This window comes from Pomacea canaliculata, linkage group LG4 (assembly GCF_003073045.1).
Source record: "Pomacea canaliculata isolate SZHN2017 linkage group LG4, ASM307304v1, whole genome shotgun sequence".
NCBI lineage: Eukaryota > Metazoa > Mollusca > Gastropoda > Architaenioglossa > Ampullariidae > Pomacea > Pomacea canaliculata.
In genome coordinates this window covers 9741039-9766920 of record NC_037593.1, presented here as the reverse complement: position 1 = coordinate 9766920, position 25882 = coordinate 9741039, and the positions used below count along the sequence as shown (strand labels likewise).

At 45.3% G+C, this 25882-nt stretch overlaps 1 long non-coding RNA gene across 1 annotated transcript; it reads left to right on the top strand.

The window, feature by feature from the left end:
- Window positions 1-2360: 2360 nt before the first annotated feature.
- Window positions 2361-8218, top strand: LOC112562897. Its single transcript, XR_003098939.1, has 2 exons — window positions 2361-5487; window positions 6938-8218. It is a non-coding gene; the product is annotated as an uncharacterized LOC112562897 (long non-coding RNA).
- The last annotated feature ends 17664 nt before the right edge of the window (window positions 8219-25882 follow it).

Below are 25882 nucleotides of genomic sequence, written 5' to 3'. Positions count from 1 at the left end.
GTAAATTTAGTTTACTGTAAAGTTTTCAGTACAGGAAAAAAAGCTTTCGTAAATAAATCTGCGAAAGATGTAAAAATAAGGACAAAGAAATGTTTTAAAGATTAAACATTGCAAATGACCTGAAAGCTGGTTGTTAAAAAGGATTTAAATAAATTTTTGTATGATCGGCAGCGGAGAGAAGTTCTTTCAATGTTGAGGCGAGAGAGAGAGACAGAAAAAAGAACAAAGGAAAATATTAAAGTGACGGAAAATAATTTACGTAAGAAATCAACAGTTTCATTATAATATTCTCCTTTATATTTTTATTTACAGAGCCAAGAACAGACAAAAAGACATGACTACGAAGCTCCAGCATTGCTGAAAAACAAAAGTTTATAATTATAAAAACGAAGGAACGGCAAAAAAAGAAAAAAAGGGGTTAGAACCCCATCTTCCACCCTCAATAAAAACGGAAAACAAGTCAAAGTGTCCTGACACAACCAGTAAAGTATGGCAACTGTCATACCTAATATAATTTGTTGTTATGAGTCTCCTGTACTGGCCTGAGAGGAACTTTGTGTAGGATTGTCTCAGAACCGTTGTAACAGGCCACGCCCACATCTCACACAGTGTTTAATGGAAGCTTTTCTCTCGGCACATTTCATGTTATAAAGTCTGCGGCATATTTTTGAGGCAGACATTCGTTTTACACACGTTTTAAGACTCCCTCATCCCCCAACCACCCACAAAACTTTCTTCCTTTAATCGTTCTTTTTGCATTTTGTTTCCCCTCCCTGGGAAATGGCGCTCTTCGCTCCAGCTGCAGCTGGAAAGGTGCACATACAGCTGCTTTTACGACCAAGCCTGGCATCAAGTGACACGTAGATACAAAATTAACTAACGACCTTGTATACCGAGAGAAAGGGAGGGAGAAGAGAGCCCCGTTATTTTAAACAACATCGGTCATGGTAAACATCTTCAAGTTGGCCATTCATGTTGTAGCCCATGAGCCTACACGAGCCCGTAAATCGCCACGTCAGATCCGGGCCCTTCTGATAAGGCCAGCCCTAGAGGGCAGCACGATTTATGCTTGGTGCAACTGCATGACGGGGGCTTGGGAGGGGCGAGGAGGCGAGGAAGGGCGAGAAGGGGGAGGAGAGAGAGGAAGCGACACTTCATTACACACCACGGCATCCAAAATGATGTCGAGAGTCTGCAACAGCTGCAGCTTAGGAGGACGACGACGACGACGACTTAATATTCAGAGCCAAACAGCAAACATACACTAACACGAACCGACCAATACCTTTCCAATCAACAACCAAAAAAAAAAAACCGACTCAACATCCGAAACTACTTGACCGCAGTAACACCGAGGGTAGCAGCTTGCATCGACATGGGAGTGGAGGGGGGGCTTTCTTTTTTATTCTCACTTTTTGCTTTCTTTTCTGGAGCGCAAAGCGCCACCTATTCTGGGCACCGCGATCGACAAGTGCCCGTATGAACTAACCCCGAGCTCGCTGTCGCGATCTTCACATTGGACAAACGTGTCATGCCCACGGTCCATTGCCCGGCGGGGGGACAAAGGCTTCTCACTCCAATCCCGTGCGCCGGGGTCCATAATCCCCCCACTGCGTTTTGTCAACCGTGTTCGCGCGAGAAAAGATAATGAACCGACGATCTGCTCAGCCCGAGAAAACCGCACTGGAAAGGAGTTTGGCGATTCCTCCATTGGCCTCCCCGTGTTGGTGTGAAAGCGATACCACTGATGTGACACGGACGACCGTCCCTGCACCCATGGCGTCTGGGCGTCGCTCCCAATTGATGTCCAGACAAAGGGAAAGAGCAACTGTACAGAGAGAGGCTTAGTGCGGCTTCATTGTGCGCCGTAAAGCTGAGTTTCGGGACAAAAATCTACAAGATTTGGGCTGCACGGAAGCCATTGAGAGGCTGGACAATGTGACGATTTCTTCCAGAACTGACTCTGTTCGAATTCATTCCCTCCTCCCATTTCCTTGTCTGCCCACCCACCCTGGGGTCGGCGCCGTCGGTTCCACCCGAGCGCTGTGGCGAGGGGATAACAATGTCTTACGCTCCCCCTGTCGGGGCATTCTTGGCACCACCCTGGATGTAAGTCTGCCCTGAGGCTGTCTGTCGGAGACAGTGGACCTTGTCGCGAGGTTATTGCTAAGTGTGATCCGCTATTGTAGATAATCCGTAATCTCTTCATGCAATCAAGAAAAGAGCGACCTATCTACTTATCTACCTAGCAAGTCTGTTCTTCCGTGTGTTGATTGGTCTGTTGGACAGCTGCTGTATACATATAATATAATACATAATGTGTTAAGCCGGAAGTTAGCATAGACAAGTCTCGGGGTTGCAACACTTTATATTCTGCGAGGAGTGGCGATTGTATTTTTGAAAGATGAAAATTGTGTTTTGATATTTTTTAAATGGTACATTTTGCGAAACACCGATTACGTCCCAATAAACCAAATTTTGTTTATAAACCATCTAAATGGTCTCACCAGCCAATAGCCACACGCTTGCTTGGATGTGGTTCAGGGGCTGTTGTAAGTATTTTTAATCTTTATGGATTTTTGCAACACCGCGATGACCTCTTGCACACCGATACAAGCTAGAAGATGATTCATGATTTCAGAATCACGTGTACAGTGAGGTTGAACAGGTTCTGAAAGATAGGTAACTTGGACATCAGTTAGTCGATCGAGAATTCCTGTCGCTCTACCCTCCCCACCACCACCACCCAACCAACTTTATCCCCCATTTACCGGTCCTGTCCTGGTGTCAACGATGTCACAGGTGGGAGGAGCTGGCACCACCAGCAGCATCGACAACGACCCGTGATGTGTAGTCTACGGTTGTGGTCGCCACTAGCAAGGACGTTTTTAAGTCCTAGTGATCAGTCACCTGGGAGCAGCCATAGGGAGGAGTCGCCTCAAGGTAAAGAACAGAAGAAAGTAGACAAGAACGATTGAAAAGAAATAAAAAAATAGAAAAAAGAAGAACCAAGCTGCTCTCGTATGTTAGCCCTACAACAGGGTAGTTGTGCGCACTGAGGTTACGGCTGACGTGGCGCTGATTTATTGTGTCAGACGATCTCCAGCAGCCCCGTCACTGATGTGTCCCTCAGTGTCATGTTCACCTTGAGGGCCACACCACACCAGCCGGGAAACCGTAAAAATGGCGGCTTGCGAGCCCGCCTCTTGATTTCTTTCCTTTAACGGCAACGACAGGCGAGCCGCGCGCAGCAAACTAATCAGCGCGAGGACCACGTGAGCCACGAATGAGATGACGATGCACCCGGGGTCTGAAGGACGGGGGCTAACACTTACTGTGGACTCTAGCCACGCCCTTTTTACTTTGAACTCTTTAAGGGAAAGACAGGAGCCACTAACCTTAAATTCAGATGTGGACCCCTTGTCCTCTTGTCGGCCTGGAACTTTGACAACCGATACTGCTCAAGATCTCGACTTCGTTTACTCGCGTTACTTCTCGAGTTTACAGGCTACGAGACAAATGGCTTTAAAAAAAAGTTTATTGAAAAAGAAACAAGTGGTCGGTCAAAGTTATTTGATGACGTGGACGAGCCAATGATTATCAAGAGTAAGGATGGTTGAGGGATTGTCCTCAGTTGACCTGTCTCTGATGGCCAGCGGGATCTGGCAGATTGAGGACGAGGGTGAGAGGTCGTGCAAGGCGTGCATAACATTGACAGGCTCCTTCAGCCTCGCAAGATCTCGCTCAACGGTCTCGCAGGCAAATCACGTGCTGGTGTCTCGACAAACCGGGTAGGAGGGGGAGGAGGAGGCGGAGGTAGCACCTCCTTGATCGGCACGAGGCTGGTGAGGAAGGGGAGAAAGGGATGAGACTGAAACGTTTTTCTCACCTGGATAGGTCTCATCAGACAGACACCTGTAGCATTCGCTACCTGAGCACAATTTATTTGCAGGGAATAGACGAGGACCGGATGCAGGGGCGTTTCCATCATGGCCGCGCACTTTGTACCGTCTGCTCCTCGGCGTGCTGAAATGTATTTCAGTGAGAGAAGTACTTGCTACCTCGGTGTGCTGAAATGCATTTCAGTGACTGAAAAAAATTCTCTTGGCCCGATACATTAGGGGAGGGAAGCTGAAATCTAGTTCAGTGAGAAGTTTACTTTAGGGCGTTGAAATATAGTTCACCAGTGAAGACAAAAAGTTCCCTGAATGCGATAATAAAATATATTTCAAGAAGACGAAGAAGGTTGCCCTGGCGATGTGAATCACTCCAGCGAAGTCAACGATTTCAATGGCGGTTGTCAACAGAACAAATATGGACGAACGTTTATGCAAGTTTGTCAAAGTGTTTATGTAACAGTTTTTCAACATCTTTGCCAAACGTGTCTGTCAAATGTTTGTCTCCAGGTGTGCAGTTAACAACGACCTTTAAATACATGAAAGTCACAGCAAAATATGTTTTAAGCGCTCTAAATGGATGTCAGTGCTCGGGAATATTCTGTTTGATGGTCCAAAGGACTTTACAGAGAGGGCAAAATATTGCCAGATGAGACTTGATGATTAAGTCTTGTCTGGACAACTGGATGCATTATTTCAAACACGAATAACTCGCAGACATTTCTCCAAGCAGCCTAGAGGGATGTGTGATGGAGTCTCGAAGGGTGGACTACCACTTGTACTGTTTCCTTCATCATGAAGCTGGACATCTTGGTGGACTCTGGCATCGCATCATAACATCAGCAACTGAGGAACGAATCATAAGGACTTTCTGGATGAGAACGACTTCAAGAAATGTGTTGAATGATTTGGAAATTAATGTTCTTTAGGTTGTGAGATGCCACTCGGGAAATTTTAGTTTCAACAAGAGAGACACAAGTGTGACTTCACTCAGGTGGACAGCGGACATCAACTGACTACTTTCTCCGGTTTGTCCATGCTAGCTTCTTCCCACGCCAAGAACAACCTGCAACAACAACTGCAGCATCCGTCATATTCCATGTCAGATTTATTTATCTGTTGATGCTATCACTTTGGAATTTTAACTTGAGCCTCCGAGGAAATGTCGAACTATTTGCCAACATAACGAAGCATAACTGTCAGCGGAGACATTTTGACTTGATGACCGCCTGCACGAAGTCAAGAATGTAAAACTACAAAAAAATAATAATTTTTTGTGGAAAAAGTGGAGCCGACAGTCTTTTTTTGAAAGTGTCCCACGCTGCATGCCCCAGCTTTCATCATATCTGAGACAGGGATGCTCGCCGCCATCAGGCCGGGTGTGTGGGCGGACGGCTCGCGCTTCAAACAAACGCAGGCACCGACCACCGTGAGAGTTGAGTGACTGCAGGACGGGTGGGAAGTGGGGGTACACTCGCCACGGAGAGATTGGAGGGATGTCGAAGGTAGAGCTACCCACTGCGAGCTTCCCGGGTAGCGTTTTACGTGCTTTCGTGCGATTGAAGCCTGCGAAGGAATGCCTTTCTGATGGGTAAAGTGGATTTCTTCACTCTGTCTTCATCCGCTCTTCCTTCTTCTTCTCTTTCTTAATGGAATTATAACTGTGTGGTGGTGGTGGTGGGTATTTAGTAAAGGGTCGTGTTTAATTTCTGACAATACTTTTTTCGCCCAGATATTCTAAACCTTAGTACATTTTAATCGGGGTAGAGCTCGTGTGCATGTTACCGACACCCTATCAAGAAATGGTTGGGGTGGGGGACGGCGAAATGAAGTGAACAAGTGGCTGCGTGGGTGGTTTGCACCCACCCATACACACTTCATATCACACTGTGGGAAAAAGCGATTTAAAAAAACCATACAGGAAACGGCAACACACACACAAACAAACACATTTTCTCATATTCTCTTTACCATGCTCTCACGCAAACACATAGATAAAAATAGATATTTACTTTATTCTAATGCTACGAATGTGTTAAAAGATGGCCGTTGATGCGTACACAATGATGATGGTCATGGAGAAAAATAAAAATGAGATGAGAGAAAATTGGAATTAGAATACATCTCCGATGTAAGCAAGACGAGGTTCCGACAGATTCATACATCACCATCCTCCTCCCACAAACGGCGAGACAGCTGTTGAAGACAGACAGCCCGTCATGTAAGGTCTGCTGTTTCCAAGTGTCCACGTATTTTGACAAGAATCGTGTGTGGGCATGAGAGCATCGTCTTCTGTATACAGGAAGCCACCCCAGCCCCAGCCTCCCAAACCACCTTTGCATGTAGTGCCAGAGATAGCCGCGCGTATCGCCCATAGATCTCACTCGATGTGTAAACCGTCCGCGGAGCGCAACGTGGAAAAAAAAGTCCTGCCTTAACTTATCATAGAGTGCTTAAGATTTTGCCGGTTTAACAAATCACTGGCCCCTGTAGGGGATGGAGGGAAGGTGAGAACAAAGGCAGCATTGAGGAGCTGGCGAGCATCGCCACACACTATTGCACTGTGGCAGATAGCGCCACCAACATGGCGCACATATTTATTTTCCCCAAACACAGATAAAAAGCAGGCAGTGTATCAGTCTGACCAGCCCCCAAAGAAGGGAAATCATTTATTCGCTGGACACAATTTATACATTCATTGGCGCTGATTATAATTACGATTACAGCGCAGTAATGCTCACTATAATTATGTTGCTAAATCTGGCAGCTGCTGGCCTGTGAGTTCGTTTCCTTGCAGAACCCATTGTGGAATTTTTCTTAGCCATCATTATTGAAATTGTTTTTAGAATTAGATGCATCATTCTCGGCAATGTTTTACCTATGTGTACTTAATAATAATGCAAAAATTTTTTAAAATAATTTTTCTTTCTCTTTCACTCATATCTCACTCTTTCCTCAGATGGCTATTGTCTCACCTTTTTTTTTTAAAGTATTTAATAACTCTTGTCATATATTTTCTGTTGTTTATTTATTCTCGGTAGCTGAGGCTGTAGAGTGAGTTCATAGATGACCTGGGTGTATGATAGCACAGGTGTACAGCACGCGCACCAACACACACACAGCATGTGGCTACCCGCGCTCCACTCACTCACTCCACTGTTTACCCGCTTTCAGCGGTTGCCGGGTGCCGCCAGGCTACAAGAGGGTATGTGCTGCCTCGCACCATGCAAGAATTTCCACAGCTTTTCGCACCATCACCCATCTGTAACCAGGATGGAAAATATATGGCAGCATGTCGAAAATAAACAAACAAGCAGGCCTGCTCTTGTGTAGCCTGCAAGTATTTACACACAGGAGGGAGGGAGGGGAAGGAGAGAAGAAGAAACAACATTGATAACACAGAGATTTTTCTTTCATTTTAGTGAGGGTGTCTAGTTACAAACACTTTTTTTTACTACATGGGAAAAATGGAGGGTTAGATAGGGAGCTTGATAATGACTATTAATACACAGGGTGGCTGAATGTTCGGGTATTTAGCTCTGTGAGAAATAAAATCTGCATCCCACGAGTCACGCATACATTTATTTATTTTAGTATCGGTTTGTTTTCTGTGATGGATACGGCGAACAAATTCACATTCGTGTTTACAAAATTATTTATCCTGTGGAATAACATTCAGAAAACAAAATTGAATCAGTAAAAAAAATATTGAGAAGAGGAAAACATTTCTGTGAGAAAATGCCGAGCATGAAGTGCCGAGTGATATCTTGAATATTTGGTGTTTCCACATTATTTCAATTGCAGAAATTTAATATTTTTAAGATTTAGACAAGTGTAGATGAAATTCCTGATTCTAATTACAACAGCAGGGACCTTCTTGAATTTTAAACTGTATTGTTGACAGTTCGGGAGCTGCACCTGTGTGAGTGTCTATGACATGACATTTGTATTTGGGCACTGTTGTCATTGTGTCATTATCTCTTCTATTGTCAGTATTATTGGATTTAATAGCAGTTTGCTAGTAAGCGATTTAATGGATATTTTATTAAATTTTATTACAGTTAAGTCTTCACCTGACAGGTAACAATACATAATTTTATTTTCAACACTTGTAAAACTTGTTGAACTTTAATGTGGATGTGTACATATTTTGAATACTTGCGGGAGAGCCTGAGAGTGTCAGATAAATTAATTAGTTGTAGTCAGTTCATAATCTTTTTAATATAGTCTGTGTTAATGGTGGTGTTAAGAGCTGTTCTCATGTTACCGGTAGCCGACAGAACAATTTCCTGAAAAGAATGAATAAAGATATTTTGTATTTGTATTTGTATTTATTAGAAACACCACAAAGAATGCTCTCCAGTGATTTGTCGACATCTGCGTTATCATGTACATTGTTCAATATTTTATTTTTATCAGTAACTGCTGTCACTGTATACAGTTACAGGCAATCAGCAAGGCTGTTACTGTAAACAGTTTAATTTACCTTTATTAGGACTGTTTCAGCATCTGTCTGACATTAGACTGTAAAGATCATTGTCAGCTGAAATATTTTAATGAATGTTAATTAAAAGCAAGAGAGTATAAATGTATATTTTTTTTACTAAATACTTTAACACAAGTACAGATGCACGACATCCAATTAAAGTGTAATTATTATTTATTATCAAACCACTTACAGAGATATATAAATCACATTTTTTACGACCGTTCATTAGTCACGGATTAATCTTCTGTTAACGATTTTATAAATTTAAATACCTTTATTTTTGCTAGTTAGTTTAATAATATTTCTTCCTTGCTGACCACGGGGTAAAATAGCGGAAAAGGAGACACACCGAGTAGACTAAGCCTGGTAAACAAAGTGTGAAGCTTGTGACACGGAGCTGGGCAAACGAAGGTGGTGTCCGACTCCAACTACTTCCAAACGACAATTAAAACTTTTTTAAAAAGAGTTTTTTAATTGTGGAAATTTGTAAAATTTTTATATTCCTGTAAATTATATAATGTGTAAAATAAAATCTTCATCTTCGACGTTTCATGAAAGAGCGAGAAAAAGCAATTTGTAGACTCGTTCTTGTCGGCGATGTGCGGCAGTTTGTGGGCGAGCACACAAACACACAAACACACTCACAAACACAAACACAGTCTTGGAGTTGTTCAACAACAGATATGGGTGAGCATAGTGAAAAATGTTGACCCTCTCACACATTCTATTCTGATCTGTGTAGCCGTTGAAACTGAGAAATGCAGGAAAGATGTCTGCTTTCTTTCTTCGTGATTAAATTTAAGACTAAGAGAATTGAGAATTATGCTGCAGTCAGAGTGTTTGTACACCTGAATGGTGCAGCAGGTGACACCAAGGACACTGTACACACACAGGCTAGACTCCTTCACACCTTCATTATATCTCCTGCCAGTCTCCTGTCTTTGCTCCTTCTCACCTTCAAAACACGATTCCTCACTTCCCTGAGAAGTTTACACCCGAGAGGTAGAAACCTTTTCACTTTACTGTCCTCTGCCATTAGTGCTTGAATAAAAGCACAATACTTATAAGTATATATAGAGGTGTCGCCTTACATAATTAAATGTGTAAAACATAAATCATTATGTTATGTGCAGCGTTTCTTCATTTGCATGAGAGCTTTGCAAGTCAGATATAAGTGTGTGTGATTTTGTGTAACATTTCGTGTTTTATATTTACCTGCAAAAGCTGAATAAAATATTTATAGATAGTAATGAGAGTTGCTATCTTAAAAACTTGGTGAACACATCAGCATTAAGTCTGCAATAAAGCAGCTTGTGGGTGTGTTTGTGTGTGTGTGTGTGTTTGTGTGTGTGACTTGCTTGCAAAGACTCGATTACACATCAACCGTTGTGTAGCCTAGGATACCAAGACAAGCTCATTATAAAATGCTAATTCACGAAAAACATTGAGAGGCGCAAGTATGAGTGTGTTCACGCGTGTGTTTGCGTGTGTGTTCGTTCATGACGACCTCGGTCTCACAAACAAAAGAGGGTGGGAGTGGGTTAGTGTGGGGTGGGAGTGGGGTGTGGCTAAGGCAGACAGTAGGGTGAGCGGGGGAGGCTGGTGAAGGAGGGGCTGGGGTATGAGGGGTGGGTAACGAGCGGTTCGACAAATTATTGCGCGATGGAAGAAGTAAAGAAGGGTGAACTGACATGGGAGGTATTTAGCACCGTGCCTTCAGACACCATCGCTCGGCTCTTTCATCACTCTGTGGACATCAATCACTGGGCCCCAGTGACTCTAACCTGGTGCACACATGTGTTCGCCAGCACCCTAGTCACTTCTTCGCACCATAGACTTTCCTAGTAGCTGCCACTTTTTTTCTTTTTTTCTTTTTTCTGTGTCTCCCGATACAGGAAAATTCCAAGAGTCGTAAATAACGACTTCAAAGCTCAAATTACGAGGACAGAGCATGCGCGGCCGCCATGATGGATAGGGGTGAGTTCCGGTGGTGGTTCAAGTGGTAAGGAATGACGAAAGAAATTTCTCGGGTGTTGGCGAGTTCGTGTTTCGGGTGTTGGCGAGTTCGTGTTTCAGGCCCAACGTGCGCACAATATTTATTGTATTTTTCTTACATCTGACAGCATGCTAAAATGTCAGTGTCAGAGCGAAACAGTCAGACAACCTCGAGGATTCCATGAACTGTCATCTTCCAAAAATAGTGCTAGAGCTTGGCTGCAATGTGTTTATCGAATACCTGTCGATGGGAAACACAAAAGACAGATCGACCTGTCTATCGAATACCTGTCGATGAGAAACACGAAAGACAGATCGACCATCAGGTGGAGGACGTGCGGCGTCAACCGTCGTGTAACGGGCAAGTGAGGGGCTTACTACATCACAAAGAACCAGCGCCTTTCACAAATTGTTGGCTTCCGAATAATGAAGAGAGAGAGAAGTTAAAGGCCTTTTTCTCCTCTTGTCACTCGCTGTTCTCACGTTCTGGCGGCTGCGAGAGCTCCACGCAAGGGGAGAGCACGCCATTGCCTAAACAGGCTTCCAATGAAAGCATTTTGCAGGTCCAGAAGCCGGAGCGTATTTCTCTGCCGGCTGTTACTAGTGACAACAATTTTTCTTCCCTTGGTATCTTCCCGGTTGGCGCATTTCTTCGTCTATCCCATCATCCATCTCCATCTCCACTGACAACGGCTGTGTCCCAGCATTCCTAGCGCGCGTCATGGCGGAGGAGAGCGGGCCAGACATGCGCAGAACGCGGCCTGGAAGCGACTGCAGCAATTTCGGGAAGAGGGATCGTGCGGAAAGCATTCGTGCAACGATTGTGCAAAAAGAGAGGATGAAAAAACACGGAGAGAAAGTATTCGTGATATTGTTTCCGCATTTGTTGTGGTTAGTCTTATCGGCATCTCCGTGGTTACCGCGCTTGTGTTTAGCTTGCAGTTCTTCCTTTCCTGTTTTTTTTTTTCTTCTTCTTCTTCTTTCTCGCCAAGAACAGAAGTAAGGGGCTGGAAGTCCGGTCTTCTCGTCTTCTCCCGTTTTTGTGGACTCAAGGCAATGAAAACTTGTTTACAAGCTTTTGTTTGTGGCGCCGTGGGGAGAAACAATGTGGGTATCACTTGTGTTCCTCCTCAGTATATCCGTGTTCATGGATCGAATTTTCTGTTTAAAAGGATCGAAAGATTTTTATTGTCGATTTAGTCTTCTTCTAATTGTATTCTTCATATGCTTCTCTTCAGCTTTTTTGTCTTTTGTCTGTTGTTTTAGGCATCTACCTGTATTTTTTATTGCTGTCTCTGCTTCTCTAGCTCAGATGTACCTAACTATCGCGAATGAATTTTGTGTTTAGACACTTAAGGACCGCTTATCAAAATAAACAGACCAAGTGGAACAGTTGTGCAGGTTAATTAGAAGTACTACTATTGCTACAAGAAATTTCCTAACTTAAATATTGTCATAGCTGATTACTGTTTATTTAAAAAAAATGAGAGTCAATATGTTGAAACACACGTAAAACAAAAACACATCCACACATGTACATGTCACAAGTTGCCATTTCAATTTTGGCATCACATGTCATGTCTTCATGCTCATTAACCCCTTTACAGCGATTTCAACTGCTTCATTGTTACTTTGCTATGTTCGTGAAAGCAGAACCATCCATCTGAGTTGTTTTTCCATGCAGTCTGTGTGTTGTACATCCAAGAAGAATACTACAGTTTCAATTTGCGAGATATTTTTGCAGGAGGACAGTCGAGAGAAATTCTAGACCGTTGACCTACATCATAGACTATTATTTGTGGAAATATGTGACAGGAGCTTGCCTCGCTTTGTGACAGGGTCCTCTTCATATTCATGTCACGTGGTTCTTCCTTTAAAAAAAAAGAAGGGACTGGAGCAAAACAACAAGTCTCCTGTAAGGACAGCGAAAGTCGTGGCTGATGTTTTCTCCACCCGGTTCTCAGCCCTCAGATTATCGCTCGTGCCACGTGACCCGACGCTCTTGGAAGCTTTGAAAGGACAGTGAGGACAGGTAGCCTCACGGTCCTTGTTAACGAGGGTAGCTCGGGGCTTGGGTATGGTTAACCTGCTCTTTATCTTTAAAGCTTGCCATTAAATTCCATATGCAAAGTTCATTATTATTTTTATAATCCAAGTTTTACTATTGCATTCTATCTGTAAACAAGTTTCATTTCCATATCCTAAAAATTTACGCACTTTTTAAAAAATAAAAACAAGAGAGTGTGACCACAACTTCTTCACAGTGCATGACATGATTATAGTTGAATGTATTGTACCTGGTAAGCAGGTACATCATGTCAATTTTGAAGTGACTAAACATACATACATAAAGAGAAATTTTCTCCACACGTCAGCTCGCTTCGATGATCTCACATTGACTCACACAAACCCTACAGGACTCCGCCATCACGACATCACATGATCACAGACACTGTAGTGTCCACTTTCTCTTTAACCATCTCCCAGACCTACATCTACCCTCCTCCAACCCTCAAAAAAAAATGAAGAAGAAAATGTCGGGTGGGGGGAGCCTGGGACCTGCGCGGTGCAGCCTGCTAGGATGGGGGGTGGGGCACAGACACCGAGCTGGGGTGGAGGGAGATTGGGTCGGGTGGGAGGACGAGGGAGGAGGGAGGACGGCTGCCGGTGCCGTCCCTGCAGTACAAGAGAGAATCACGCGGTCACGCAACTCGGCCATTTTCCGCCACAAAAATAATAGGATCGGGCAAACGTGGACAACGGGCCCGCTACGTGGCGCAAGATGGAGACGACGGCTTGCCGAGACTGGTATGCCAGGAGACAGAGGCCAGGAGACAGAGACAAGGCGCGGTGGCTGCTCTTGAAGGAGTCGGATGGCTGATTCTCTTCAACAGCCGCTGCTATTCGTTCTGTAGTCTCATCCTTCATTTCCTGACTCCTCTTTCTGCAGCCATCAACTACTACTCCTTTCCTACAACCTTTCCTCCACTTGACAAATTAAACTTTTGTTTTTGTTTGATTTTTTTATCAGTCTGTCCTCGTTCTGTCAACAAAAATAATTACCATTTACAAACTTGAAAAATTCGCACAAAGATTGTAAACTAATAGGCGCATTCTTCTAAACCTTTTTCAAAAAAGAAAAATTGGGATGAACTAACGGCGTGAGAAAAGTGGAGAAGAATCAGACAACCATTAGGCGAAAAATATTTAGGATGGATTGAACTATTAACACAATAATTATTTGCTGTGTGTACTTGTAATAACTTCTGTAGTAATGTTTATGTAGGGTGAGTGAGTAGAGGGCAGGGTAGACAGGGTCTGGTCCTTCTTGTGGGTACAAGGGCCAGAAGGATGAGGGGAACCTGCAAGTGGCTGTACCCGCCCTGTCACCAACAAGATCCGAGTGGGAGCCCGTCAGGGGAGACAGGGAACTGCAGGGTGCTCGCTTTTCCCGACCTTCCTCGTTGCCGAGTTGTCCGCCCTTGGTCGTCTCATCGTTAGCTGTTACTGTATCTCTCACGGGCCAATCACTCATTATATTCTCCTGACATGCGATTTTCCACTTTAGGGGCCAGTAATTCTTTGAAACAATAGACCCTTGCTGATTTTCTTTTTTAACCTTGCACTAGTCCTCTAGATGTAGAGGAGAACCATGCAATTCTACCCACCCCCGCCCCTACCCTGTCTGCCACCACCAATTTCCACACAAGAAAACTGGAAAAAACAGTTTTACTGACACTACAACTGAGGTAGACACAGGGGACAAAACTCTGTATAAACCAGGATTGTGGGCAAGGAACTCGACAATAACAACACGGCAGTCGATTGAATGACAACAAACTGAGAAATGAAGACAATATTGTATTGATACTTACAGACCATATAGGTGTATTATTACAATTTACAAGACATGACAATGGAGAGAACTGCTGATGAGTAAGGTATTGTATGATTGAGCTTATACATATATACACACACAGACAAACACTCCTGTATACACTCCGCCACATACCACAAATGCCAATAATTTTGTTTTAACAGTTGAATTATTTTACTGTATGTCGTGACCTGCAACGGACTTCTTTTAAATCTGTAAGATCCGATACAGTTTATTTAGTTAAAAAAAAGTGCGGTCATGCCCCTTTCCTACTTCGGGAAGCGAGTTCGTATCAACAGAATGTTGATAATATCATTCCACAGTCGCTTGTTGTGTGCCGCCCTGTCTTGGCAGGGTCTACATCTTTCTTTTCTCCTTCATATCTCAAAAGCGCCCCCCTGTGGCGACCATTCCAAAAGAGAGACAAAGTAGGGTGAGGAGGGTAGGGGTGGGTGCTGGGGGGCAGGCGGGAGGGAGTGGAGAAAGCGAGACTGAAAATTAAATGTATGGCTTCGTGGCGCCGTCTTTATTCCCTCCCTTTTGAGGCTGGGGGTGGTGGAGGGGAGGGTGCAGCCCCCATATTAACTAATCTTTCCACGTTTCCATCCGCTCTCATCCCAGGCAGTTTGAGGCACGATCTACTTAATTTTTACCAGCAGGCACTTCTCTCGCAAAACGCGAGGTTCACGTTCACAGAGGGGAGAGAAGTGTAAATCGGCTTTTGCCCACACAAGTTGCCGGCAGTGCAAGATGGGAGAGTTTTATGGTGGAGAAGTTGCTTTTATATATATACGTGTGTGTGGAAAATAATCTTGTCAACAGCGCGACACGCAAATAGCCATGACTGTAAAAAGACGCATCGTTATTTGAATGTATATTCGGACGAGAACACACCCTGGATGGAAGAAAGTAACGAAAACGTCCGGAGTAGCCCGGATTAACGTATTTCCTTCTGAAAATTAATGAGATTATTTAACTCTTAGCCACAGATTCGAGTACATATCGAAGTTTTCCCATTGTTGGACATTGATGAGGAATTTTTTCTAAATGGACTACTCCACACACACCTCACCCACACACACCTACCCACACACAATGTGGAGTTGGGGGAAGAATAAAAAAGAAAGAAAAGATGAGCTGGAGGTGTTTGAAAGAAATACCCTGAGCTTCATCAAGTCCGTAAATGTGTGGAGATGGGAAAATAGAGACTTGTGAGTGGAGGAGATGCGATGAGAGCAGTCAAGCGTAGGGTACGGCGGGTAGGGAGGGACAAGGGGGGCAAACAAGTCATGTCGACACTGTGTGTGAATCTCATCTGTAAAACGACAGAAGTAGTCCCAAAGATGACAGGACAAGGAGCGGGGGCTGGGGATGGACAGAGAGAGAGGGGTGAGCTAATGAAGAAGATAAGGCAATGAGTGAGAGGAGGCACCCAAAGAAAACAAAAAGTCTTCACACAGTCGTGGACGAACGACATGAAGAACTCACCCTCCTGACACTGTGCCGAGTGTTTGGCAGGAGGAAGCATCATGGGGTATGGGGGGTAACTCCACGTAAGAAAGCGGGAGGAGAGGTAGGGCTCGGGGTGGAGGCATCAACACGTGGAAGACCAGACAACAGCAAAATTAACGACGTATGGAAGGTGGAAGATAGGGAAGGTGAGGACAAGAAACATGTCATGACTTGGCCATCTGCAACTGCGACTGAAGAGTCAGGGCCGTGTGCAGATGTTGATGATGTGAGAGAGAAAGGGAGGACATGAGGGCAAGTCAGGGCCGTGGGTAGATGTTGATGATGTGAGAGAGAGAGAACGGGAGGAGGACATGAGGGCAAGAAAAAGGGTGGAGGGAAAGGAGGAGACACAGTCGACTTGTTAACGGTCGCGCGGTTCATTTTGTCGCTGACCGTTATGAATAGTCTCCCCTACTCCCAAGTCAAACAATGGATGTTACATCCGTGCAGGCGGCGCCGCCTGGCGGTTAACTGCATGTCAGAGATGCGCTGGTTCCGATTGATAGAGTCCCTCCGCTCCCCGGCATCGGCGGTGATGTGACTGTTGCTGATTGGTCGGCTCCCCCGCATCACTCCTCCTCCTCACCTCCTCCACGCTCCGCTAACGCGCATGCCCAAGACCGATGCAAAATGTTTACAGAACTTATTTTCTTCCGCGCCGCCATTGACAGATCTAATCAGAGATACTGGGCCTCAATTTGATGTTCACGGCCCGGGCTCCCGGGTGTTTCAAATGAAAAGCGATTTCATCTCGCGCAGATGTATTGTAAAGAAATGCCAAAAGTTACTGTCACTGCAGATGGCCGATTCCTGGGATTTTTATTTTGGGGGGAAATGGTCTTGGGAGACACTGTGACGAGGAACGACAGAAGAGAAGAGGCCTCGTGGTCACGTGGTCAGCTAGCGTGTCCTCCACCAACAAGTAGAAACAAACGACATCCCACCACAGAAAACACTTTTAGTAAAATGAAACTTCAGAGAACGACGACTACACTTTGAAGCATGCAAATGATGATTTATTATTAAAATTACTATAATTAACGACAACATAAAGACAAGAGACAATTGAAGGTATTTATCAGAAAGATAACAGATTGTAATTAGAAGGTACAAGCAGATGTCAAATAAATAAACAAGCAAAGATCAAGATGTCCAGCCAGTGGCGGGTCTGGAAGGCTGGCAGTAATGAAGTAGTGATGTCATTATCTGTTTTTCCGTTAAATGTGGTGGTGGGAGCAGATAACTGTGTAGGATTCAACATGCGAGTTGTAAGCAGCGGATGGCGTGCGGCGAGTAGTCTTTCTGGACGCCGTTGAAAAATTCATTAACGGGACTTGATAGGACGCTTGTGGGAAGAAAAGAAGAAAACAAAAACAAAGAAAAAATTGCAGCTTTGACGGACCGACTGCCCTTTATTTTTTCCCGATTTTTACCCGTTATCAATTTGTTCTGAAAAGTGACAAAAGATGACATTTGTTTACTCATCCGTTTTACGTGTTCGGAGTTTCCAGTGTTTAGTGTCACACGATGTTTGCTCACAATGTCTGGTGTTTATTCCATTGAACGCACCAAGATTGATGTTTCCGTATAAAATTTTACCCTGAGCAGAGTCAAGTCCTTTCTACATCTCCTACCCACTGTAATGAGTTGTATAATCTCATATTGTGACATGTGGTGTCCTGTGTCCAACGTCTTTGTTTTTTTTTCAGAGGACGGAGGTCGTTGAGACGCAGTTGACTGAATCCGTGTGGAGCTGCATGCAAAAAAAAAAAAAATCAAAGACCCGTGAAACATTATCTGGGAATAACAAAGAATAACATTCTGGTTTATTATCTGACGGACGAGCTGTGTTGTTGTTGTTGTTGATGACCTCCTCGAACAACGTACTTTCTCCGGATGTCCACCTTCACGACCGCTGTCCAGCATCACTCGCCCTCATCCTCCATCTCCTTGACGACAGCTGAGGGTCAGACGTCTCCATTGCTCATCTTGACTACAACTGAAGATCAACCATCTCTTCTTTCCTTCTCCTTCGTCAAGGTGTATGTAAGTCGTCGTACGCATGCCCAGCAAGTGTGTGTAAGACTCACTACATCCTATCTATCTATCTATCTATTCCTCTTCGTGCATCAGGTTGCACATAAGGCCTCAACCAGAGTCCGCCACCGATGTCGATCGGCTGAAACCCGCTCTAGGTGACCCCATGTCCAGCCCTTTCCTTTCATCTCCCTTTCCACTGTTCTTCTCCAAGTTTCCTTTGGGCGGCCTCGTTTTCTTCGGCCGTCTGGAGTCCATCGTAGGGCGACTCTGGAAAGGTCTGCTGTCTGCTGGCGGAGCACATGTCCAATCCATCGCCAACGCCTTCGTTGAACCTGCGTGGTGATGGACTCGGTTTCAGTTCTTCGGTGGAGTTCTTCGTTGCTGATGGTATTTGGCCAAAAGATGTTAAGTATGCGCCTGAGGCATCTGTTTTGGAAGACGTCAAGCTTGTTACTGATGGTTTTGGTCATCTTCCAGGATTCTGATCCGTAAAGGAGGGTGCTGATCACATTTGACTTGAAGATTCTCAGTTTGATCTTCTGGCTGATGTTTTTTGCCTTCCATGTGCTCCTGAGTGAGGCGAAGGCCTGGCTGGCTTTCGCCAGTCGGGCTCGAATCTCCACCTCCGCATCCCCGGTGTTTGACATTTTGGACCCAAGATAGGTGAAACTGTCAACTTCCTCAATCTCTTCTCCATTTAGTTTGATGCCGTCTTGGACTCTGGCGTTCACTCTCATACTTTTCGTTTTCTTTGTGCTGACCTTCAAGCCAAGGTTTCCAGCTGTTTCTGAGAAGGCCTTTGTTTTTTCATGCATGTCTTGGTGGCGGTGTGACAGCAGGGCAATGTCATCAGCAAAGTCCAAGTCTTCCAGCGTTGTTGTTGCTGTCATAGTCATGGTCCATCTGATCCCTCTCCTCTCACTGTCGGTGGAAGTCTTCATGATCCAGTCCATGGCCAGGATGAAGAGGAACGGCGACAGAATGCAGCCCTGCTTCACCCCGGTACTGACGTTGAAGGGTCTGTGAGCTCCGTGTCACAGACAACCTGGGATTTGAAATCGCTGTACAGCATTGCAATGACCTGAACAAGTTTTGCAGGGACTCCGTAATGCCTCAGGATCTTCCATAAGGACTCGCGGTGGATGCTGTCAAAAGCCTTCTCCAGGTCGATGAAATTGATGTACAGCGGTGTGTTCCATTCGTTGCTCTGCTCCAGAATCTGTCGCAGAATGAAGATGTGTTCGGAGCAGGATCGCCCAGGACGAAATCCTGCTTGCTGTGGTCGGAGGTCTTTCTCAAGAGTTGCCGTCAGTCTTGACAAAACAATCTTGCTGAAGACCTTGCTGGTGAGGGAAAGAAGTGTTATGCCCCTCCAATTATTGCAGTCTCCAAGATCTCCTTTCTTGGGTAACTTGAAGATGAGCCCTGTCTTCCAAGCAACAGGGAGCTGCCCTGATTCCCAAACTTGCTTGAAGATTTCAGTCAGCTTGGGAGCTGTCACATTTATATCTGCTTTCAACATCTCTGCTGTTATTCCATCTGCCCCTGGTGCTTTGCCGCTCTTCATTGTCTTGACTGCTGCTGTCACTTCTTCCAGGCTTGGTGGTCTGTGCAGATGTCAAGGTCTATAGCTGCTGGCTGGATGTCTGCAAGCTGAGGGGATCTGGTCTGTTCAGAACCGACTCAAAATGTTCCTTCCAGCGCTGTAGTTTTTCTGCCTCTCCCTCGATGACATTACCGTTCACGTCTTTCACTGGCACATCACTGTTCTTAAACCCGTTGTTTAGCTGTTTGTTTATCTTGTACAGTGTCTTCAGGTCATTTTTACTTGCTGCATTTTCTGCTTCATCTGCCAGTTTCTCTATGTGGTCTCTTTTGTCGGTTCTTGCCATCCTCTTTACCTCTTTGTTTAGTTTTGCATATCTTTGTCTGAGTTGTTCTTTCAGGCGTTCAGATCTGGTGCTGTTGATTCTTTGTTTGGCTGACTTTCTCTCTTCTATCTTCTTCCATGTCTCTTCTCTGATCCACTGTTCTTTCTTTTTCCGTTGGAAGCCCAGTATTTTCTCTCCTGATTCCTGTAAGACTCGATTGAAGTCGTCTAAGGTCATCTCTTGTTGGTCTCCTAGTGCTTGGAACCTGTTCTTTACTTCCATAGCAAAGGCCCTTTCGATGACTGGATTTTTCAGTTTGCCAGAGTCCACTCTCTGCTGACGTGCCTGTTTTCCTCGTGATCGACGTAGCTTCAGGGAAACTGTGGCTATCACAAGAGTGTGGTCACTGGCAACGTCTGCTCCTCTGTAGGCTCTAACATCTTGAAGTGAGCTCCTCCATTTTCGGTTGATGATGACATGGTCTATCTGGTTCTTTGTGGTCCCATCTGGTGATGTCCATGTTGCCTTGTGGATGTCTTTGTGTGGGAAGAGTGTGCCACCAATCAGTAGGTTGTTTTCTTCACAAAAGTCTGCCAGTCTCTCTCCGTTGTCATTGATGGTTCCGATTCCATGTTTGCCCATGACATGCTCCCTGCAGGTGTTGTCACTTCCCACCTTGGCATTGAGATCGCCGACGATGAGCAACATGTCATGGGCTGGAACGCTCTCTGAGGCTGCTTGGAGCTGATCGTAAAAAGCATCCTTGTCTTCTGCCTCAGAGTCATTTGTTGGTGCATAGCAGGCTAGCACTGTCAGCTTGGTGTACTTTGAATGGAATCTTGCTCTCAAAAGCCTAGGTCCATAAGGCTTCCATTCCAGCAGTGCCTTTTCCGTTTTCTTGTTGAGGAGTAGAGCTACTCCTTCAGAGTGCTGAGCGTCTGATCTTCCTGAGAACAAGATGGTATGTCCTGACGCTAGTCTCCTCTTTCCCGTGCCGGTCCATCTGACCTCACTGACTCCCAGGATGTCCAAGTTGTAGTTGTCAAACTCTTTGACTAGTTGGAGCATCCTGCCAGTCTGGTACAAGGTCTGGACGTTCCAGCACCCCACCCTCAACTTTTGCCTCGGCTTCAGTAAATCCACTGTCGGGGCGCCAGCTCCCTTTCGGGTTTGGCTGTCGTCCGTCATTAGTCCAGTCACCTGGTGTGCTTCATTACCTCCGCCATCTGTGACGAGTTCTCTGGTTTTAGTTTCTGTAACATACTTTTTTTTACATGGTGGGGTTGTTAGCCCTACCACAACCTAATTTACCTCTAGGTGAGGTGTCCACCTTAGTCGCCTCTTACGACATGCCTGGCTGGATGGCAGGGACCCTATTCTTACAATGCTTGCTAGGCAAGCATACCCCGGGGTCCCACAGGGGACTCACTACATCCCCCTCCTAGTAAAAAACCGCACAACAGAAACAATAGCAACCACGATTTACAAAAAAATCATATTCCTGGGTGATCTGGTGATGTGGTCTGGTTTGACCACTCGTGTGCGTCCTATTAGTGTGACGTGCACAGGTGTGTCCAGGTGTGTGCGCACACTAGTCCGTCCACTCGCGTGTGCGCAACTTTGTGACGTGCTCTGGTCTGACCGCTTTTGATTATTTTCTCTCATTATTCTCATCGCTGTGTCCAGTCAAACGCTCGTCAAGAGTGTCGACCACTGCTTCAAATAAACAGCGATAACATTAACGATCACCCTTTAAAAGTCGCATCTGATTGGACTGGAGTCGGGAAAAATATTTACCAAGATGCTGAAGGGGGGAACATTGGTTAAGACCAACTTGGTAAACGGGATTGGATTAGACGTGTTCGTCTGACATTGCAAAAATGACAAACTGGAAATAAACCCCAAAAATATGGTAGACTTAACAACCAAAGGATTTTATCCAAAACGGTCAAATTCAAGAGACCCGCCATTTCCATCCTCAACAGCGAATCTTCGTCCTTCTTTGAAGACAAAAATGTCGACGTCACATCCCCTGAAGAGGACCTATTTCACAGTAGACTGGGGTTTGAGATTATGACCATTGACAAATAAATTGCTTTCTTCGTCGGGACGACATTCGGCGATCCTCGGCAAGTCCAGCCAAAGTTCCACAGCGAGCGCCACCACGCGGCGCACGTGCCGGGACGTCAGCCAATTAGAAGCCGCCTTCGCTGCCGTGTGTGGGTCTGCACTTCCTGTCTGGCACAGCGCCGCCTAGCGGCTTGTCACAGCAAGCTGCAGATTCAATTAAAGAAAGGATATTGGAAAACGGCTGGCCACTTCGACCCTTTATTTCCTTCGCCGACTTTTTATCCCGAAATGGAGGCGGCGTTGTGGCTTTTAGTCTGCGATGAGCTGCGAATTTTTTTCTTCCTTTTTTTCTTTTCTTTTTCTTTATGTTTTATTTCTTTTGGTTTTCTTATCTAACTGCCAAAGAAAAAATGAAATACCTTGTGTCTAAACTTCAAAAGCGATGTCTTGATAGATTACCCACAGAGTCTTTGACAAAGGCGGCTCCAGTAGTATTGGAGTTGTTGGTCCGCAGCGGTCAATGCCATCAGAAGTGAGTGGCCAACAGGACAAGACCTGATAATGTCATCACACCTCTCTAAACAAGACTAACTAACCAAAGAAAGCATGGTAAATGTGCTGGGGCATCAGGGCATGGGGGTGAAGCAAACTAAGACCACGAAAGGTTGAGGGATAAAAATTGCGCTGAGTAGTACTCAGGCCAGCGTCCGCCGGGTAGATCGCCGGGTAGATCGCCAGATCGTTTTCCGGGTAAGAAAGTCAAATGAGACAAAGAGCATGATTCTTCCATAACATTTTTCACGACCAGAAAGAATGGATCCTTGTTTAACCCTAAGTCAGCAACAAAGGTTATAAAATATTGCAAAATGGCGACCAGCGAGTAACTGTCAAGTCCACAGAACATCCATGAGTAGAAGACGCCTGTGCAGACATTCCAAGAATCTCGTTTGGTAACGTGTTTCACAGTGGCGCCACCAGGCACAAAATGATAAAAAAAACTGCGCAAACTGTTTAAGATAAGATAAAATGAGACTTGGTTTATCCCAGAGGGCAATTAGCAGCAGCTTTATGTCGAAGCACAACAACAAAACAATAACACCACAACGCATACCCGCTCAGCCAGAGAGACTCATGTAATCAGGATTCAGGCTCACAACTGACAGTTCGACTGTTTATTTGTATAACGAATAATAACTATAATAAAGGAGAAAATCTGGAATTTTACAAATTTCTATCATCAGTCTTCACTGAGTGCACGGTCCCACCCGAGGTGTGTCAGAGGGCACTCGGTGCACCTTAACCAAGAGTCACCCTCCTCCTCCTCCCTGTCGACCTCGGGACTGCTGTAATCAGTTGTGACGTATCCATGGCCGATGTCGCCGAGATTAAGTAACAAGAATGTGACGTACGAAATGTTTTCAACTCGATCACATGTGTGCTATCATCACTTCAGTCACAAACAAAAGCCATCATCCTCTGTAAAACGAACCTGAAGAGCATTTGGCTATTTTCTCATTTATCATCTACCTAGATGTAGATCATCTGCGGAGGACGAAATGTTACTTGACGGAGGCGCTCGTACCCCTGACGCCAGCCACAGTGTCTGTCGGAGCTGGGTGGCTACAGGCTCCCCTCCCAACCACCACCACCACCACCACCATCACCACCACTGGGCCCGGGTGCACGGTCCTCTAGCTCCATGCTACAATACTTTTATAATACTTTATAAGCACTGTAGCTGGGTGCTAGACACCCGACTTCAGCCAAGTCGGTTGTGCACCCGGCCCCTGGCCGCCTGAAAGTTTTTTTCAAACTGTTTCTCTTGCTTCCCTAACGGCCCTCGCGCCAGGGCCTGCACCTCCAAGATGTTGTTGTAGTAACAGGATCTCCGTAAGCTGCAGAAATGAAAGTCGATGACGAGATTGTGTTTCGGCATCACAGATGATGGATGAAACAAACGCAAGGACCTTAAGATTTTATGCTACATGACTGATTGCGATCTCTCACTCTCTCTCTCTCTCACTGCCCCTCCCTCTCTCTCTCTCTCTCGGTCTCTGTCTCTCATTTTCTTTTTCTCTCTTTTTTTCTGCTCCATGTATTCCATATTTCTCTCTTTGGTTCTCTCCCCTATTTTCCCTCCTTGCCTCTCTCTTCTGTTCCTTCGTTCTGTCTCTACTTTCTCATGAGACCGAGTCCATGGAGTGCACGCGCGCGTTAAGTCTCGGCAGACATGCAGTCACACGTACGAGATACAAGCACGCGCACATTGAGACAAAGATGAAAGATTAAAAAGACAAGAAGATAGAAGAAAAAGAAATGATAACAGCACGATCGTGATTTAATGTACAGCAAGAAGGAAACGACGATCTGATGAAGGCACGGCATCGTCGTCATCTTTCGTCTAAAAGAAAAAAACAAAGCAGCAGGGAGGTCACTGATGGCAGTTCACACCGACTTCGTGAACACGTGCATGCGCTCACCAGTCTGTGCACCATGTGACCGTGTGAGCAAGTGTGTGTGTGTGGTGATGCTTGTGAGTGGTACATTGGGAAAGGGACACACACACACACAGACACATGCGCTCTCTCTCACATATATATAAATTCGACTATATAAGCGCGCGCACACACACACACATAAGATCTCCCTCTCTCTCTCACACACACACACTCGCCTATACAAGCGCACACGTACAACCACACACACACATGCATACATGTTTATATTTACCCACATAAACACAACCACACAAAAAAAAAACGACCGTACACACACAAACCTATCCATACACATTTTATACTTATGTGCATGTACACAAACAGACAAGCGCATGTATATATCTATAGGTAGGATCCACGCAACGTTTAAGGCGCTGTTAACACTTTCCCGATGCACCCTGTAGGGGAGACTACTGCCTGCGTTTACAACATTAGCGCCCCTGCGTGGAGCAACCCCCGGGGCTGGCCGTTAAACACATAGGACAAGTGAGCGGAGGCAGGGAGGCGATGGGGCGCATAATGACTTTATCATACACTCGTCGCCGCCCTCCTCACTCCCTCACTCCCTCACGGCCCGCGTTCAGTTCATCTACAGAAACTTCTGTGGCGGCCTCGTGATGTTTCCCAGAGAGAAGTTCACAGAAATCTCCGTCGTCACTGAATCATCGTCGTGGCGGATGGCGACGATGGCGGGCACAGATGGTGCTGGTCCTCACCTCGAGTCCAGACGGATATTATTTATCCAATTTGTTTATTTTTCAGAGTTTTCTTCCCAAGTTATGATTACTTTGACCGCATTTTTTTATAATCTTACTATTACTTGGAGTAATTGGTTTTCTCAGTTCTACTCACATCTTAATTACAGTATTTCATTAACTCGTTTCCACATCCCCCTTGAAGGTTATGGTTACTTCCATTGCCAATAACCGAAAAATAATCTTGGGTCTGGCTTGCATGTCTAATATCTACCCTCTTCTGAGTTTACCCCAGCACCCGACATGAATACCTCCCTTTGCTGTCTTCATCCTGTCTTCCCCGTGTCCGTGCGCGCATGCGTGAACTTGTCCTCCTATTTGTGGTTGCCCACACTACATTTTCACGAATCTTTCGAGACCTTTCTAGCATGATCTCTGACCAGTTACTAATATTCACATCTAGTGTGAGCTACGACTGCTGACTACTCACCCTTCACTCAGTCGACCAGTTACTAACATTAGCAATGTCTAACATCAGTCCAGGGTACCTCGCGCACCCGTGCTACCCACGAATATTCCAGTGAAACCTGTCCCAGAGCAGTTTATCTTCCCCAGTGAATTCAACAGACCGTGACTTCACGGTTCAGCGAGCAGGACCCGCTGCAGCCGCTCTCCACTTCCGCAAAAGATAGCATCAGCAACTAATTTTTTTCCACATCCCTAAGGCAAGCGAAGGGACTCAAAATAAACACAGGGGCCGGCGCCGCCTCGAGTAGGGTTCAGTCAGCCATGACTGGCTCCTCGTACTCTCCCTGGGATGTAAGCTGAGTCGAGATTCCGATAAAAAGTCAGAAGCGAATCAAATTTTTGTGTCATTAAAGAACTCGAACTGTAAGGTGCGTTTCCACCGCTAATTTCTGACTGTATTAGAGTCGCATC